Here is a 15,092-nt window from a genome sequence, read left to right as displayed (position 1 = left end):
ATCTTCAAAGGCTCAGTTTGCTGACTCTCACTACTACTTCACTTGCCCATACAATGAGCACATGTTGGAGGGTTGCTGATTATCTCTGCTCCTGTTCAAAAGAGGTCTTTGCTGTATTTTTATACAATTATGATTTACTACCAACTTATGCTTACCCTTATCTCTTCATTTTGTTGTTTCTTTGATTACTGATTTTGATTATTCTTTAATAGGATTAGTTTCAAATAAGAAAGTGATTAAAAAGGTGCAAGGGAATAGAGCAGTATCATTATATTTATGACTACTTTTTAACTGGACATTCTAACACTTTAATGAAAGCAAAAGTAGAAACTAAATGCCTTTAGTGAATATTTCTGTTGTGTCCAACCAAGTCTTAAAACAACATAGATTAAATCATGGTATCCAAGAAGAACATTTCCAGAGACATACTACCTATTGGGGATACTATTATACACCACGGATAAGATGAAATAACTTAAACAAGAAACACCCGAAAGTTAAAGCCCAAACCATATGCCCTTCGCTTTCTCCAGCTTGTATGTTGTCAGAGAGCCAGTCGCTCTCTCTGCTCTCTAGTGGTCAGGTATCATAGTTCAAGCACCTGCATTACGCAGGAGAAGAGCCAGAGTAAACTCTTCCTGCATGGAATGGGACTCTGTTGTCGACTACATTTCTTTTGCTTTCAATGAGAATTCACTAGTAACAGCCAACACAATTCTTGATATGACCAATTTCCGTATGATTTTATGCTGTGGGGGATTGGGGTTTATTCATTCATTCAACATTTATTATGTGCCTATGTTTATTATGTTCCTGGTACTTAAGAAAGTAATGAGGATATAATTATGAATAAGGTACTGTTTATAACCTCATGGAGGTTTTTTTTTTTTTTTTGGTGAATAACATAACTTCCATTTATTTACTACCATTTTTGTGCCAAAATTTATGTTAGTCATTTTAAATACATCATTTCATTAAATCCTTACAACACTAAAAGGAAGATATTATTCCTTGCTCATTAAAAAATTAACCAAATGAACTGAGGTACAGAGAGATTAAATTAATAAATGGGAGAGATATGATGTTAACCCAAGTAGCTTGGCTCCATAAATCACAAAATTTTACACAGAATCAATCTTAAGACAAAAGACCATACCGAAACCTATATCTAAAAAGTCTATTTTGATCTTATTATTAAGCAGTCACCCATAGCATGTCTGTCCACAAGCATATATACTAGTTTTGTTGTTTGCATTGAAATTTAACAACCACAGTAGAGAAGGCATTCACTTTCTTCTTTTTTCTGTTACTCCATGCCTTAAAGATCAAGAAACAATCAGTTATTGTTTTCTTTCACTGATGCTAAATATTTGTTACTGATCTAATGCTAAATATTTGTTACTGATCTAATTTTTATGTTCAATGCATTAAGAATCTGGATGCTCTAAGGTAAAAATCCAGAGAGACAACAGAAATAAATAGATTATAACTGAGAATATAGTCCTCAAGCATTTGGATATTCTGCATTTATTTCTTCTTCATTTTTTAAAACCTGCTTTTGGCTCTTCTAAAACTCAATTTTCCCATCTCCTGTAAAATGAAGTTTTTATAGATGAATCTCAATTTACTAAATATAGCACCGTGAAAGGTCCATCATTTATACTTCATCAATTAGCCGTTATTTTTAATATTGGTTACTTATTTGTTATTCAGTATGCCTCCTATTTCCCTTCACATTAATGAGCTGAGACATTACCATGTGAGTTTTTCATTTACTGGTTGATTTTAAACAATATGCAGGAAAGAGGGAAAGTAGGAGTTTTAACAAGCTCTTCTCTTTCTTCATAAACCTGATTAAACTGCTGATGTTGGAATAAAAGTACAGGAAAAAGTCTTCAGAAAGCCCAGGTGGCAGTTAAGCAAGATCATCGCTTATTTTTCATAAGAATGTTCTGAAACTTCCTATTCCAGCACATGAAAGAACCTCTTTGGCTTTCTTCTCTTTGGTCAGGTCGAGGAGTTTTATAACTCTATAGCATCCACACTTCAACTTCTTTCCACCAGGCTTACACCTTCTTTCCTGGCCTATTTTTTCCACTTTTATAGGTCAGCACTTAACCCATCAAATAGAACTATTCCAACCCTTAGCGCTCAATAAAGAGGAACTAGATGTTTTATGTGCTTTCTCTCGATCCCTTCTATTGCACCATAAATTTTCAGAAGCCAACTATAATATCTTCAATTGTGGATTAATCATAAAAAGTAGTGTATATTGAATGAATGGCTTTATTATTTTTCCTACAAAGGGAAAAGAGCAATAAAATTGTATTTCATTTTTCCTATGATGAGATTGCATATTTATAAGGTTTGATCAAAACACCTACTTAAAACTTAATTAAATTATATTTGTGTCTATAATGTTATATCTGAAAAGTTTATATTGTGTTATTCAACGTAGCAAGAATTAACAGGACTGACGTTGTAGACTAAACAAATACCCAACAAGATTTTTGAAAGACACGCAGTTTGAGCATGAGCTGATGGAAAAATAAGATGTCAAGTAATAATCAAATTAATGGGTCATTTACAACAGATCATTGAGAAGGGTATCAGCACATCCTTATTTGTCAGTTTCCAGATATTATACTAAATATTCTGACAACTTTGGCATCGTGTTAATAAACTATTTACTTGTCTGCTTCCCTCAGACAGTAATTTTCTTGGAAGACTGCATTTAATCTCTGTATCCACAGTACACAGTATAGTGTATTACACAGTATGTGTATTACACAGTGAAGTTTCAATAAATATTAATTGTATGGAAAACTAGAAAGCTCATTAATGCAAAGGGAAATGGGAGACATAATGACTAACAAGTAACCAATCTTAAAAATAACTGACAGTTGATGAAATATTAAACAGTAACACAAATCATGGACCTTTCATGGTGCTATATTTAGTATAACTAACACTGTTTCCTTACCATCAACTCACTAATGTGGCCTTGTAAATGTAATTTCATAAAGTGATAATAAGTATATTAAAAATAGAGCACTTAAAGATTCAGAATTATACTCCATGAATATGGCCAGAAGCAGGCAACCACCAGGAGGAAAAAAAATTTACTAAAAAATAATATGGTTTGAAACTATGACTGAATAACTGGTACCATATTAGCCTCCCCCACCATAACCAACCATAACACTGTATAAAATATATAAAGCAACAGTTTTCAGACTTTGGACTACAGATAGTTCTCTGCCCAAAGACAATTTCCCAAACATGGTGAGGAAGACTGGAATCCAAGTAAAGTATAGTGGTCTTACTGAACTGAGAAGGAAGAAATGAGAGTTCAATGAAGCTGAAAAAGCAGGAATCTGCAGGGTAGGGAATTGAAGAGAAAGGAGCTACACAGAGGGAGAGCACCCAGGAATCTGAGTAATAATATAGCATTAGATTTTTACTAATTAGACTGACCTGCAAAGGTGTTGGGTGAAAAGTGCGTGATGCACACTAGAGAGGAACTGCTATGAGGTCGAGAAGAGAACAGAAATTCTAGAGCTCAAATAGTGCTAGGAAACATTGGAAGTTTGACCAAGACAGAGTATAAAATTCTCATTAACACTTCAACATCCTGAGCTGAGACACCAGAATGGTGATGCCTTAAGATTAATAACTACACTATGGCTAACTCTAGATCTATCCTAACAAAGACTAAAACCAAACTCTGATAAAATTTGAAAGAGATATAAAGTTTGGAAGTAGAGTTCCACCAAGTAAGAGGAGCTTGGGAAATACTATGAAATTTCCATAGATCTTACCTCCTGAAGTGTAAACCTAAGCTAACACAAGTTTAAGATGACAGTAATTAAAAAGAAATCAACACTCTCCAGTTGAAGATAAAAGAATCTAATGTATTTCCAATGTGTCATCACCAATATTCAGAACAGAATTAAAAAAATAAATAGTAGACATACAAAGAAATAGGAGATGTGACTCATGGTGAAGGAAAAACAAAGTCTATAGAAACTGACCAAACTTTGCATTGAACAGATAAAGACTTTAAAGTAGCTCTTATAAAAATTTTCAAAGTGAAAGATATGTTTGTAGAATTAAGGGAAAGCATAACTTTAGTGACTGAAGAGACTAGAAGTCATAGTAGATAAAGTATGAAAACGGAATTTCTATATGCAAAAAGTACAATAACTGAAAAAGAAGAATTCATGAAATGGGCTTAATATCAGGTTGCAGATTGAAGATGGCAGAATAATGAATCAGTGATCTTGAAGACAAAATAGATGTTACCAAAGCTGAAAGATGGAGGGAAAAAAATTGACAAAGTAAGAACCTCACTGACGCATGGAATAATATTGAGAGATGCACCATACTTGTAATTGGAACCCCAGAAATAGAGTACAATAGGGCAGAAAAAAAAAGTAATGGTTAAACATTTCCCAAATAAGACAGAAAATATTGACTTATGAATTCAAGTAGCTTTAAAAACCCTAAGCAAAGTGAGTAAAAATAAGTCAAAATTAGTCACATTATAATCAAATTACTGAAACAAAAAAGAAAATCTCGAAGGCAGTTACAAAATGGAATGCCATTATATACAAGGAACAATGGTAAGAATGGTTACTGACTTCCCATTAGAAACAGTGTAGACCAGAAGATTGTGAAACAGCATCATTAAAGTAATTAAAGCAAAAAAAAAAAAAAAACCTGTCAACCTGACTATATCCAACAAAAATATTCTTCAAAAATGAGGGTAAAATAAAGACATTCAGATAAATAAAAACTGATATAATTTGTTGTTAGCTGTCTTGTTATACAAAAAATACTAAAAAATTCTCATCAGGCTAAATAGAAATGATACCAGATGAAAAACAGTATCTAAAAAAGTCAGAAATTACAAATAAGTAGTGAATATGAAATACTAGTTTTTATTTTTCTTCTCATATGTAATTAAAAGACGAGTGACTGATTAAAATAAAGGTAATAACATCATAAGATGAAGTTTATAAGGTGTGTAAAAGTAATAAATATCCCACCAATAGCCCATATGATAAGAAGCAAGTAAATAGTATTAAATCGTTGTGAGATTATTATATTCATGAAATGAGAAAAGGGAAGTGGAAGGTGTTAAGTGAGAAGTGTGGAGTAGGAATATCAAGGTCAACTCTCTCAAACTATTACAATAGCCTCACAACTGTATCCATTCTTTAACCCCACCCATTCTTTGCATCTACCTTCCACATTTCTGCCACAAGAACCAGTTTCATAAGCATGTGATAAATGCAGTTGCAGAGGGCTTCGTGTTCATAAATGATCTGAGGTTGGTTTCTTAAATTAAAAAAAAATGATTTTATCCTTAAAATTGTGTTTTGTAAGTTGCATCAGATGGGACAATGGGCCATGCACTGGAGACTTGGAGTCGGCTCATGCTAGGTCTCACCTCTTACCACATCCCCAAGACAGGTTCTTGGCCATCTGCTCCTCCACCCGCTGGTACTCTGGACCCTGCCTATCTCTGCTCTCTACCTGGGCCCTGCTGTCCTCTGCTCTGAGCAGAAACCTGGGCAAAGGTGTGAAAGAGTTGGAGTTGGCCATACATGCCCCACAGCATATCAGGGTGGGGCATGGTGACAGCTATCTCCACTCCAGTCTGGCAGCATCATAGCATGTCTAGTGGGTAGCCAGCCTGAGTCTGTATCTCAGTAGAGGCAAGCTTCTTGCCTACCCATTTTAAATCGAAGTAGCAAGCAAAGCCCAATGCAGAAGTTTAAAGATCTTTAAGAGTCACTTGTATGCTATGGTGAGTTGGTAAGATGCCTGTGTGGACTTCCCCAAATCACTTCCCCATCCAGAGTGCAGTGCATAGGTCCAATGGGTGGTGGGAGAGGCAATCCTGCAGGAGGCAGGCTGGAGTGAGTGCATAAACATGCCCCACATCATGAGACAAGGCCTCTGGGCACCTGTGAGGGTATGCACTCACTTTGCTAGTATCCCAGTACCCAGGAGCACTCTTTCAGCCATTTCCAGGCCTGGAAGTATTCTCTTTCTCCTTCCAGCCTTTCTGAATCTGCCTTGCAATTTTCTCTTTTCCCAGCTCTAGAAACCCTCCAAGGATGAGCCAGGAAGTACTAATTGTATAATGTTAGCCATTTTACATACAAGTTAAAATCTCTGATGTTTGCATTTAAAACTGGCATTGCACAATATAAAGATAAATGGTAAAATTCATGAAAATAATTTAAATTTTTAAATTTTCTTTACTTAGAATGACATTCAATAGCAAGTATAAAATACCATAACAAATGGAGAGGCTGCAGAAAATATCTTTACATGTACCATTAATGGCACATTTTCTTTCATTTTGAACAACGGGCCCAATAATTTATGTATCTGGCTCAGCCTGACATACTGCTTTTTTAAAAATAAAAATAAATAGATCATGCCTCTCCCCTGGTCAAGCACCTCCTACAGCTCTGCATCATCTATAGGATAGGTGCAAAAATCCTTAGATTGAACTTTCACTTTTACAAATGTTATTACACTATTCAAGAAAAAAATAATCTATACAGTATTACCTGAACTGATGTTGTGCTTTTCTTTTCCTGTGGCCTCTCATTCCCGTTTTCTTCTCAAGTCTAAGTATTAAGATTCTAATAACCTACCAAGGTTACACAAATTTAGCCTTTCTCATTATCTCTGGATGAAAGTGACCTCTCCATCTTCTTGACATTCATAGAAGTTCTATGAATCAACTATTTAACCAGAAAGGACTTTAAAGATCATCTGGTCTAATGGTTCTTAACATTGGCCACACAATAGAATAACGGGGAGAAATTTCAAAATACCAATGCCCAGGATCTACCTCTGAACAATTAAACAGAATCTCTAGGACAGAGGCATTGGGATTTAAAAAAAAATATCTTCCAGATGATTCTAATGTGTAACCAGAGTTGAGAACCAACTCTTTCTTTTACCAAGAAATTATTAACAACTAGAGAATTGTAGTGACTTGTTTGCTGTCAAGTAGCTATTTGGAGAAAAATCTTGGGCTCAAGATTACTCCACTTTGTTATGTATTGTCCATTTTATATGTTCACTTCTTATTTGCAATGTGATATTGTTAATCATGATACCCTCATATACACATATTTTGTTTCCCAAACTAGATTGAGAGTAACATGAGGAAACACAACTATGTATCTGTTCTTCAAACTCCCTTCATTGTCTGTAATGTAAGTACTTATAATGCATTTGTGGATTGGACTTTCTTTTCACTCATTTTCTTTTAACTGAACATTTCTGACATTGGACAGCAACCATCTTGTTTCTCAGAACTCAGAGGATTCTGGTGATTTTAAGATTTTTATAGTTTAATCAATTAGTAAAAATGGAGAGACAGAATTCTGGTGAATATTCTACTGGTTGATGTAGGCAACAGATCACTACTGTTCAAAGCTATCACTGACTTCTTTATAAGCTTTCGATCTGTGTTTTTTTTTATATAGATTTAAGTGTTATATTCAATTTCCTTTCCTAGAGGAATGGAGATAGGCTACTGAGATTTTCATTTCCTTTATCATATGAAAATTATTTCTGCACAGACAGTGATTTTTTAGTTCATTCTACAATGAAGAGGCTTATTGTAGTTCTTAAATATGAAAAAGGAAAAACTAAGCATTGAGCGATAGTTTTTCGGTGTATTAATGAATCATGAAAGAATTTTGGCTAACCAAAGAATTTAAACTCAACTCAGATATACAGGAAGAAATTCCAAATGTCAACTGGCTCATTATAAGCATTGAAAACATATGTCCTTATGCTCAGACATAGATGTCTTTGATGTATTTTTGATTTTGAGCTTTTGGCTTTTCTGATATTTCATTAACTAGGATTATGAATTTAACAAAGCTAGTCCTTGAACAATTTGGTGCTCTGTGACTATAACAAAATTCAGCAATCAACAACTCAACCACAATGTTGAGGATAAAAGGAAACTCATAAACAAGTGATAACCCCATCACCTTTACCAGAAAACACTTAGTATTTAGTGTAAACATAAGAAATGACAAGATTGTTTTCTTCCAAGATCAGTATTAAAGGAGTAATTGCTGTACTACTGAAACACCTAATCATCTCTGTCATCTATGTGCACTTTTTATCTGGTGAAATTTTCATTATATAAATAGTTTTGTCCAGCCACTCCCTACCAAAAAACAAAACAAAACAAAAAACCTCTAGCATATGCTATATACTCTCATTCTGAGCTTTAATAACCTAAGCAAAATAAAGCTATGAAGGTAAGACAAATAAGCAAAACATGCGTTAAAGCAGTGGCCACAATATTTTTGGCACCAGAGACTGGTGCTCCTGTGAGAATCCAATGCCTTTTTGATCTGAGGTGGACCTGAGGTGGTGATGCTAGTGCTGAGTAGCAGCTGCAAATACAGATGAAGTTTCGCTGCCGCTCACCTCCTGCTGTGCAGCCCGGTTCCTAACAGGCCATGGACCAGTATCAGTGCAGGGACCGGGGATTGGATACCCCTGATAAAGTATGTTCATGATTCAAGAAATGACACTTCATATGTCACTGAATTCAAGAACCCTTCCTGATTTTCCCAGTCAAACAAAACTCTCTCGATACTTCTATGACATGTACTGTGCTTCTATTATGGCATTTCACAACTAGCCCAAATGTTGGACTTATATGCATATCTTACCTCAACAAGTAGACTATCAGCAGATTCTATGTCTAAATCATTTGAGGGTCCCCCAAACACCTTAATATATCACCTTTCATCAAATGTATCATATGACTGCATTCTGAAGTTTATCACACGTTAGTAGTCAAGATAATACAAATTAAAGCAACAGTGAGATACTATTATTTTCTTTTTTCTTTTTTTAAGCTTTATTGAAATATAATAGACAATTTGTTGCTTGTATTTACATTGTCCAATTCAATAAGTCTTTTCCAATTATAATTGGCATACAATAATATACCAGTTTCAATTGTACAGCATAATGATTAGAGATATATGTAACTCAAAAAGTGATCACCCCATTAAATCTAGTACCCTCTCTTCCCCTTTACATATTTTTACAATGGTTTTGACTGTTTTCCTTATGCTACACTTTATATCTCCATTTTTGTAACTATCCATTTGTTTCTCTTAATCCCTTTCCCCTTTTTCATTGTTCCCCCAACCCCCTCCCATTTAGTATCCCTCAAAATAGTTTCTGTATCTATGAATATATTTTCATTTTGATTGTCATTGTTGTTTATTTTGTTCTTTAGATTCCACATGTATGTGAAATTATGCAATATTTGTCTTTCTCTCTCTGACTTATGTCATTCAGCACAATACCTTCTAGGTCTATCAAGGCAATATCTTTTTCTATCCCCTTCCTTTTAGTCTGTGTGTGTCTTGCAATCTGAAGTGAGTCTCTCGTATGCAGCGTATGTAGGGGTCTTGTTTTCCTATCCATTCAGCCACTCTATCTTTTGGTTGGAGCTCTTAATTCTTTTCCATTTCAGATATTTATTGATAGGAATGTAGTTATTACCATTCTTTATTACTGTTTTTGATATTTATTTTTTTCTTCTTAAAGAAGTCCCTCAAAAGGAGGAAAAAAATAGTGTACACGATAGAGGCTTTGTTCTGTGACCAAATCAAAGTTGTGATGGAAACACGAAGCAAACAGTAAGCAGGTCACCTGGGGTCTAGATGAACAAAAGCTCTACTACCAGGGAGAGAAATAAGAAATCACCCTGCAGTGAGAGGACGTAGGAGGGGGCGAAGATTCTGGGCTGCCTGGTCCGCAACCGCTGAATGGGACAGAGGCTGTGGCAGCAGCAGCCGGCAGCTGCAGATGCCTCTTAAAGGGGCCATGTCTGTGAGCGGACTTTCGTAGTGTCAGACCTTCTCGCTCTGAGTGCCAGTGCCCAGTCAGCTGCTTGAGGGGCACGAGGGACTTACAGAGGGACACTGAGTTTTCAAAGGGAGGGCCAGAGATGAGGCTTTCTCTTGGGAAGAAATGCTGACAGTATCCATTGTTCCTCTGTTGAGCCCTCCCTACTCCCAGTGTTTGGACTCAGTGCCGTCATAGCAGAGACGTCATCAAACTGGATAACAGATGTTGCTCTGCCCAGAGGATTCCCTGAAACTTTGCCTCTCTCAACTCATGGCCTGACGCAAGCCACATCCAAGTGTGTCCTTGCCAAGTCCGGTGCTCCTTGCTGAGCCAACTCCAAGACCCACACTGGTGGCAGCTGGCCTTGGTTTCTGGCGTGGCCTCTCGAGGCAACTATAAGCACGGTATCTGTGGATTGCTTGCTGAATCTTAACAGGGGCTTCTTTAGGAAGAAAAAAACATGTATCAAAAACATGAATAAAAATGGTAATAACTATATTCCTATAAATAAGTTCCTCAAATGGAAAAGAATTAAGTGCTCCAACCAAAAGACAGAGTGGCTAAATAGATAAGAAAATAAGATCCCTACAAATGCTGCCTACGAGAGACTCACTTCACACTAAAAGACACATACAGACTAAAAGGAAAGGGATAGAAAAGATATTGCCTTCATAGACCTAGTGGGTATTGCCTGAATGAAATAAATCAGAGAAAAACAAATAGCACATGATTCCACATACATGTGGAATCTAAAAAATGAAATAAACAACAACAAAATATGGAAATAAATTCATAGATAGAATATTTTAAGGGCTACTAGGTGGAAAGAGGGTTAGGGGGAAGGAGAAAAAGGGCAAAGGGAATAAGAAGTACAAATGGATAGGTACAATGTAGACATGGAGATATAAAGTGTAGCATAGGGAAATTGTTAATAATGTTGTAATAAATATGTAAGGGGTCAGAGGGGTACTAGATTTAGTGGGGTGACCACTTTGTGAGTTATATAGATCTATAATCACTATGCTGTACAAATGAAACTAATATATTATTGTATTTCAAATATAATTGAAAAAAATTATTGAAATGTTCAATTTAAATGTGAGCAACTAATTGTCTATTATATTTCAATAAAGCCAAAAAAATAAAAAAAAATAAATTAAAAAAAAAAACTCTGTCCAACATTTCTTGTAATACTGGCTTGGTGATGATAAACTTCTTTAGCTTATTTTTTTCTGGGAAGTTCTTTATCTGTCCTTAGACTCTAAATTATAGCTTTGCTGGATAAAATATTCTTGGTTGTAGATCCTGGGTTTTCATCACATTGAATATTTTGTGACAAACCCTTTTGCCCTGCATGGTTTCTTTTAAAAAATCAGCTGCCAGTCTTATGGGAGCTCCCTTGTAGGTAAGTAACTGCTTTTCTCTAGCTGCTTTTAAGAGTCTCTCTTTGTCTTTAATCTTTGGCATTTTAATTATAATGTGTCTAGGTGTGGGCCTCTTTGGGTTCCTCTTCTTTGGGACTCTGAGCTTCCTGGAGTTGTATGTGTATTTCCTTTACCAGGTGAGGGAAGTTTTCCATCATTATTTCTTCAAATAGCTCTTCAACATCTTGTTTTCCTTCCAGTACTCCTATAACAAAGATATTTTTTACAATTAATTGTGTCCCATAGGCTCCTTAAATTATTATTAGAGTCTTAGCTACATTTTTCTTCCCATTCTGATTGAGTGTCCTTGGCTTCCTCATCCTCTGTATCGATGTTTAGATCCTCTTCATTGTTCATTCTGTTTATTCCATTTAATATACTCTTCATCTCAGATATGTGTTCTTCATTTCTGAGTGGATCCCTTTTATAATTTCCATTTCCATTTTTATGTTTTTATCTCTTTGTTAAAGTTCTCACTGAATTCATCTATACTTCCCCTAAATTCATTAAATATCTTTGTAACCAGTGTTTTGAACTCTGCATCTGTTAGGTTGCTTGACTCCAATATTCCTGGATCTCTGTTCTGTTCTCTCATATGGTTTCTGCTTCTTTGTCTTCCTATTTTGACTGCCTTTCTGTGTTTGTTTCTATGTACTAAGCAAAGTTCCTAAGTCTCCCAGTCTTATTTGCGTGGCGTTGTGTAGTAGGTGTCCAGTGGCACAGTTCTGAGAGGGTTTCAACTGCAGGCCAAGTTTAGCCCCAGCCTGTGCCCCTCTGGCACCACCTGTTAAGATTCAGCAAGCAATCCACAGATGCTGTGCTTATAGTTGCCTCAAGAGGCCACGCCAGAAAACTGCAATCAGCTACCACCAGTGTGAGTCTTGGAGTTGGCTCAGCAAGGAGCACTGAACTCACTGAGGATACAAATAGATGTGGCTTTCATGGGGCCACGAGTTGGGGGAGGCAGAGTTTCAGGGAATACTCTGGGCAGAGCAACCTCTGTTATCCAGTTTGATGATGTCTCAGCTATGACGGTACTGTGTCCGCACACCGGGAGTGGGGAGGGCTCAACAGAAGAACCATAGATACCACCAGCACTTCTGCCTGTGAGAGAGCCTCACCCCTGGCCCTACCTCTGACAACTCAGTGTCCCCTTATAAGTCCCTGATGCCCCCGAGCAGCTGACCCTGTGCTCGTGCTCAGAGTGAGCAAGTCCGTCACCGCAAAAATCCGCTCGAGGACACGGCTCCTTTAAGAGGTGTCTGCAGCTGCCAGCTCCCGCTGTCATAGCCTCTGTCCCACTCAGCCACTTGGGACTGGGCAGCCTCACGTCCTCACCCCGTCCTACCTTCTACTGTTGCAGGGTGATTTCTTATTTCTCTCCCTAGTTGTAGTGCCTCTGTTCATCTAGATCTGAGGCGATTTTGCTTGCTGTTTGCTCCGTGTTTCTGTCAAAATTTTGATTTGATCACAAGAGGGATGAACAAAGCCTCTATTATCTATGCCATTTTTTCCACTCTTTACTTTCTTTTTTTAATTAAAATTATTGGGGTGACATTGATTAACAAAGTTAAATAGGTTTTAAATATACAATTCAATAATACCTCACATGTATATTGCATTGTGTTCAACCAAAGTTAAATTTCCTTCCACCACCCTATATTTGACCCCATTTACTCCTATCTACCTTCCCTCTCCCCAACTTCCCTCTGGTAACCACTAATCCACTGTCCTTGTCCATGAGTCTCTATTCGTTTGGCATGTTTGTTTGTAGATTTCAGTTTTTATATCCCACATATGATTGAAATCATATGGTTTTCATCCTTTTCTCTCTGACTTATTTTGCTTATCATGATAATCTCAAAATCCATCCATGTTTTCATAAATGGTGGTATTTCATCTTTTCTTATGGTTGAGTAATATTCCTTTGTATATATGTACCTCATCGTTATCCAGTCATCTATCAATGGACACTTTGGTTGATTCCATATCTTGGCCACTGTGAACAATGCACTGTTTTTAATCCATTGGATTGTCAAAAGAATATTGTAATGATAACATTCTTTCCTAGTGAGGATGCAGAAAAAAGAACACTGATAAATTGCTGTTCATATATAAATTACTAATCTTTCGGGAAACAATTTTGTCATACTTATTAAAACGAAAAAATCACATTACTTTAGCTTGATGACTCCATTTCAGAAAATGTATCTTATAGAAATAAAACAACCATATTTATATAAATATTATTTATATAAATTTTTATAAATTATTTACATAAATATTATTATAGAATAGTATGTAGTGTCAAAAAAAACCGTGGTGTGATATATTGTAAAAGTGAATAAATTCTTCCATTAAGAGGTGGATTCTATTTCTTTATCCCTTTAATCTGGTTTGGTCATGGGACTCGTTTGGCCCATAGGACCATTATCCCTTATGATCCAAAAAGAGACTTCAAAAGTGCCTATGCATTGGAGCTTGATTGTTTGCTTTCTTTGTAAGCTTAAGATCATCACGTGAATTAACCTAGCTGGAATACTGGAGAGACACATGTGTACCTGTCAGTCCTATCACTATGGCCAATAGCTTGCCAACTGTCAGTGCTATAATTGAGGTCATCCTGGACATCAAAGCTTCTGTTAATTTTCTAGGATATCATAGAATCAAGAGTGATGCGATGACTTGACCGAGATGAGAAACACTTCCCAGCCAATCCATAGAATCATGTGAATTAATAAATAATTGCTGTTTAAGCCACTAAATTTGAGAGTGGTTAGTTATATGGCAAAAGCTAACTGATATGGTGTTTTTTAAAGCTAACTAATATAACTGGAAACAACATGATTGTCCATCAATAGGGGGAATATTTGAATAAATAGTTGCATGTTATGGGAAATTATGTAGCTATTAAGAAGAGCACATTAAGCTGGCCAATGAATCTGCTTAATTGAATGTGTTTCTGCAGAAATATAGAGAAAGCTGGCAATAGTAAAGCCATGTTACGAGTCTTAAAGACATTGATGTCATTAAGGTCCCTGAAAATGGCTACAAGAAGAAAAAAAAGAGTAAGTTAGATACATTTATTGATTATCCTTTGTTTCTGTTTCTCTAACTAGATTGCGAGTTCTTGGAGGAAAAGAAACTTGTCTCTACCTTTGTTGATTTCCACCATGACACAGTGGGAGCTCAAATATTAGTTGATTGGTTTGATTGCCTTACAGTTTTCTTTTTTAAAAGTGAAACAAGTAACCTTTAGTTAGAAGAATTATTCTACTAGTATAGTCTCGAGAATGTACAATCTGGCGGAATTAACTTGGTATGTCTGCCTTTTAAAATTATAAGAGCTTATTTGGCAAAAGTGCCAATATAATGAAAAATCATTTGATCCACCATGGCTGACTTCATGAGCATATTATCAGTTCAGTTATACAGGGCCCTGTAATCAGAAGAGCCCCACATGTGGGGGTCAAAGCTCTGTGGTCACAATCTAGAAATTCTTAATAATTTTATCTTTGAAATGGTATTTCGTAAGTGAATTCAGAGGGGACTATGAAGTCTCAGTTCACATGTGGCCTACCATTCCACCTGGCTGAGATAGGTTCTCAGCCACAGGATCAGGGTCCAGCATAATGATGTAACCAGCTCTATATAAATTGTACTATGGTCCAGAGGCAAAAAAGATATATATTATTTCAATGCAAACAGAAAAGTCATGGCATTGTGGAAAATAACAGTGTT

The 15,092-nt window shown here is 36.1% G+C and overlaps 1 non-coding gene across 1 annotated transcript; it reads left to right on the top strand.

Annotated features, from left to right (window-relative positions):
- The first annotated feature begins 14,277 nt into the window (after window positions 1–14,277).
- LOC111730529 lies at window positions 14,278–14,407 on the top strand. The gene has a single exon (XR_002776726.1). It is a non-coding gene; the product is annotated as a small nucleolar RNA SNORA33 (small nucleolar RNA).
- Window positions 14,408–15,092: the final 685 nt, after the last annotated feature.

Source organism: Pteropus vampyrus, unplaced genomic scaffold, assembly GCF_000151845.1.
Source record: "Pteropus vampyrus isolate Shadow unplaced genomic scaffold, Pvam_2.0 Scaffold318, whole genome shotgun sequence".
Taxonomy (NCBI): Eukaryota; Metazoa; Chordata; class Mammalia; order Chiroptera; family Pteropodidae; genus Pteropus; species Pteropus vampyrus.
Note: the sequence above shows the minus strand (reverse complement) of the source record. Positions and strands in the feature narration are given on the sequence as shown.